The following is a 5276-nucleotide window of genomic DNA, read 5'->3' as shown; positions in this document are numbered from 1 at the left end:
AAAGCAATACGCCGCTGGACTTTGAATTTTTATATGCCGGCAAAAGCAATACGCCGCTGGACTTTGAATTTTTTTAAGTATGCTTGAGAAAGCAATACGCCGCTGGACTTTGAATTTTTTTAAGTATGCTTGAAAAAGCAATACGCCGCTGGACTTTGAATTTTTTTAAGTATGCTTGAAAAAGCAATACGCCGCTGGACTTTGAATTTTTATATGCCAGCGAAAGCAATACGCCGCTGGACTTTGAATTTTTATATGCCAGCGAAAGCAATACGCCGCTGGACTTTGAATTTTTTTAAGTATGCCCGCAAAAGCAATACGCCGCTGGACTTTGTCGCGTGCGCTTGAAAAAGGAATTTCGCTGCGTACGGCCTTAGATGGTCGTACGTAGCGATTTTTTTTCCTTTAAATCAATTTTCGTCGAGTGCGATTCAAAAGCAATACGCCGCTGGACTTTGTCGTTGGCATAAAGAAAAAAGCAATACGCCGCTGGACTTTGTCGTTTTCAAGCAAAAACCAATACTCCGCTGGAATCGACAATTTAATTCCAAACACGATTTCGCTACGTACGGCCGTCGATGCGAACGATGGTCGTACGTAGCGATTTTTTTTTCCTTTAAATCCAATAGAGATAACGTCTCGAGGGCGTGCCCGGGCGCCCCCCCCCCAACCCCCCGCATCGCGGGTCAGCGCCGGGGTACGTACGATATTCTTAAGGTACGTACGTACGTACGAAAATACGACGACGTAATTCGCAAGGGCGAGACGCGCGCTCGCTCCTCTTTTACTTTTCGTTCTCTCGTTTTTTCCTTCTTTCACCATCGACCAAACCGCTCTCGACGAAAGTAACGAAAAATTAACGTAACGAAAATATACCGTGGACGTACGAAGTAACGGTCGCGATCGTTGCTCGCTCGCTGCGCTCGCTCGAACCTATACTAGCCCAACCCAAAACCGATCCCGCCAGTTTCTCCGATTTTAAGAGAAATCGAGGAACGAACGCGAAAAAGGGATTGGTTTTGGGTTGGGCTAGTTTTTTTTTCGAGCGAGCGCAGCGAGCGAGCAACGCTCGAGAGCCCGTCTGACTTTGAAAAATTTTCGTACCGAACGGTTATTTCCAGTTATTTCGCTTAAAAGCGTTATGATGCGTATATATTTTTACATAAATGGGAATATTACGTATTTCTACGTCGGGATTAAGCGTTTATTTCGTCCCGAGAACTTTAAAAAAAAATTTTAAATCGAACCGTTTTTTCGAATTTTTTCGCTTAAAAGCGTTATAAGGTGCGAATATTTGTGCATAAATCGCTTTAAAATGACGTTTTACGTCGGGATTAAGCGTTTATTTCGTCGCTGGAAAGTTATATAAAAAAAGTATGATCGCGCCCGAGACGTTGGAACTTAGTCTCATTCTCGAGCGGTACGTAGGGACTTAGAAAAATTCCGGACCGAAAAGTTATTTCGAGTTATTTCGCTTAAAAGCGTTATAAGGTATGAATATTTTTATAGAAATCGTTATGGTTCGACGAATTCTAGTCGAACGTAACGATTTCGTTTTATTTTTTTAAAAAATTGCCCCCTCCGGACCGACATGACCGGGAGGTTGGCACTTCGTCGATCCCCCGGCCGGTACGTAGGGACTTAGAAAAATTCCGGACCGAAAAGTTATTTCGAGTTATTTCGCTAAAAAGCGTTACGAGGTATGAATATTTTTATATAAATGGGAATATTATGTATTTCTACGTCGGGATTAAGCGTTTATTTCGTCCCGAGAACTTTAAAAAAAATTTTTTAATCGAACAGTTTTTTCGAATTTTTTCGCTTAAAAGCGTTACAAGGTGCTAATATTTGTGCATAAATCGCTTTAGAATGACGTTTTACATCGGGATTAAGCGTTTATTTCGTCCCCGAAAGCTGCCGTAAAAAATTTACGATCGCGCCCGAGACGTTGGAACTTAGTCTCATTCTCGAGCGGTACGTAGGGACTTAGAAAAATTTTCGACCGAAAAGTTATTTCGAGTTATCTCGCTTAAAAGCGTTACGAGGTATGAATATTTTTATAGAAATCGTTATTGTTCAACGAATTCTAGTCGAACGTAACGATTTCGTTTTATTTTTTTAAAAAATTGCCCCCTCCGGACCGACATGACCGGGAGGTTGGCACTTCGTCGATCCCCCGGCCGGTACGTAGGGACTTAGAAAAATTCCGGTCCAAAAAGTTATTTCGAGTTATCTCGCTTAAAAGCGTTATGATGCGTATATATTTTTACATAAATGGGAATATTACGTATTTCTACGTCGGGATTAAGCGTTTATTTCGTCCCGAGAACTTTAAAAAAAATTTTTTAATCGAACCGTTTTTTCGAGTTATTTCGCTTAAAAGCGTTATAAGGTGCGAATATTCTTGCATAAATCGCTTTAAAATGACTTTTTACGTCGGGATTAAGCGTTTATTTCGTCGCTGGAAAGTTATATAAAAAAAGTACGAACTCGTCCGGGACGTTGGAACTTAGTCTCATTCTGGACCGGTACGTAGGGACTTAGAAAAATTTTCGACCGAAAAGTTTTTTCGAGTTATTTCGCTTAAAAGTGTTATAAGGTATGAATATTTTTATAGAAATCGTTACGGTTCGACGAATTCTAGTCGACTGTAACGATTCCGTTTTATTTTTTTAAAAAATTGCCCCCTCCGGACCGACATGACCGGGAGGTTGGCACTTCGTCGATCCCCCGGCCGGTACGTAGGGACTTAGAAAAATTCCGGTCCAAAAAGTTATTTCGAGTTATCTCGCTTAAAAGCGTTATAAGGTATGAATATTTTAATATAAATGGGAATATTATGTATTTCTACGTCGGGATTAAACGTTTATTTGGTCCCGAAAACGTTAAAAAAAAATTTTTTATTCGAAAGGTTTTTTTGAATTATTTCGCTTAAAAGCGTTATAAGGTGGCAATATTTGTGCATAAATCGCTTTAGAAGGACCTTTTACATCGGGATTAAGGGTTTATTTCGTCGCTGAAATGTTATATAAAAAAAGTACGATCGCGCCCGGGACGTTGGAACTTAGTCGCATTCTCGACCGGTACGTTGGGACTTAGAAAAATTTTCGACCGAAAAGTTTTTTCGGGTTATTTCGTTAAAAAGCGTTATGAGGTATGAATATTTTTATATAAATCGCTATATTATTGTATTTTACGTCGGGATTAAACGTTTATTTGGTCCCGAAAACGTTAAAAAAAAATAGTGGACCGACGCGACTCGGCCCGTCGGACTTTGTCATACTCTCCACCGGTACGTAGGGACTTAGAAAAATTTTCGACCGAAAAGTTTTTTCGAGTTATTTCGTTAAAAAGCGTTATGAGGTACGAATATTTTTATATAAATCGCTGTATTATTATATTTTACGTCGGGATTAAACGTTTATTTCGTCCCGAAAACGTTAAAAAAAAATTTTTTATTCGAAAGGTTTTTTCGAGTTATTTCGTTAAAAAGCGTTATAAGGTACGAATATTCTTGCATAAATCGCTTTAAAATGACTTTTTACGTCGGGATTAAGCGTTTATTTCGTCGCTGGAAAGTTATATAAAAAAAGTACGAACTCGTCCGGGACGTTGGAACTTAGTCTCATTCTGGACCGGTACGTAGGGACTTAGAAAAATTTTCGACCGAAAAGTTTTTTCGAGTTATTTCGTTAAAAAGCGTTATGAGGTACGAATATTTTTATATAAATGGGAATGTTATTAAGTTTTACGTCGGGATTAAACGTTTATTTGGTCCTGAAAACGTTAAAAAAAAATAGTGGACCGACGCGACTCGGCCCGTCGGACTTGGTCATACTCTCCACCGGTACGTAGGGACTTAGAAAAATTTTCGACCGAAAAGTTTTTTCGAGTTATTTCGTTAAAAAGCGTTATGAGGTACGAATATTTTTATATAAACCGCTATATTATTACATTTTACGTCGGGATTAAACGTTTATTTGGTCCCGAAAACGTTAAAAAAAAATTTTTTATTCGAAAGGTTTTTTCGAGTTATTTCGCTTAAAAGCGTTATAAGGTACGAATATTCTTGCATAAATCGCTTTAAAATGACTTTTTACGTCGGGATTAAGCGTTTATTTCGTCGCTGGAAAGTTATATAAAAAAAGTACGATCGCGCCCGGGACGTTGGAACTTAGTCGCATTCTCGACCGGTACGTTGGGACTTAGAAAAATTTTCGACCGAAAAGTTTTTTCGAGTTATTTCGTTAAAAAGCGTTATGAGGTATTAATATTTTTATATAAATCGCTATATTATTGTATTTTACGTCGGGATTAAACGTTTATTTGGTCCCGAAAACGTTAAAAAAAAATAGTGGACCGACGCGACTCGGCCCGTCGGACTTGGTCATACTCTCCACCGGTACGTAGGGACTTAGAAAAATTTTCGACCGAAAAGTTTTTTCGAGTTATTTCGTTAAAAAGCGTTATGAGGTATGAATATTTTTATATAAATCGCTATATTATTATAGTTTACGTCGGGATTAAACGTTTATTTCGTCCCGAAAACGTTAAAAAAAAATTTTTTATTCGAAAGGTTTTTTCGAGTTATTTCGTTAAAAAGCGTTATAAGGTACGAATATTCTTGCATAAATCGCTTTAAAATGACTTGTTACGTCGGGATTAAGCGTTTATTTCGTCGCTGGAAAGTTATATAAAAAAAGTACGAACTCGTCCGGGACGTTGGAACTTAGTCTCATTCTGGACCGGTACGTAGGGACTTAGAAAAATTTTCGACCGAAAAGTTTTTTCGAGTTATTTCGTTAAAAAGCGTTATGAGGTATGAATATTTTTATATAAATCGCTATATTATTGTATTTTACGTCGGGATTAAACGTTTATTTCGTCCGTGGAAGGTTAAAAAAAAACGGACGGATACGACCGGGCCTTTGGAACTTTGTCTCATTCTGGACCGGTACGTTGGGACTTAGAAAAATTTCGGCCGGCGGAAAAGTCCGAAATACTTATTTCGAGTTATTTCGTTAAAAAGCGTTATAAGGTATAAATATTTTTGCGGAAACGGTTATATCTCTATTAAATACAACTGGATTAAACGTTTTTTCGAATTTTTTAAAAAATTTGTGTTCGACGAACTGACACGACTGCGATATTTGTTTAATTATTTCGTTAATTAACGTTGCAAGGTATATATTTTTTTGCATATTTCTCGTTGTTTCAACGTGTTCTAATCGATTAAGAACGTGGTTTTTGTCCGTATTCGTTAAAAGAGGTGGTTT

This window comes from Bombus fervidus, unplaced genomic scaffold, assembly GCF_041682495.2.
Source record: "Bombus fervidus isolate BK054 unplaced genomic scaffold, iyBomFerv1 scaffold0033, whole genome shotgun sequence".
Taxonomy (NCBI): Eukaryota; Metazoa; Arthropoda; class Insecta; order Hymenoptera; family Apidae; genus Bombus; species Bombus fervidus.
Note: the sequence above shows the minus strand (reverse complement) of the source record.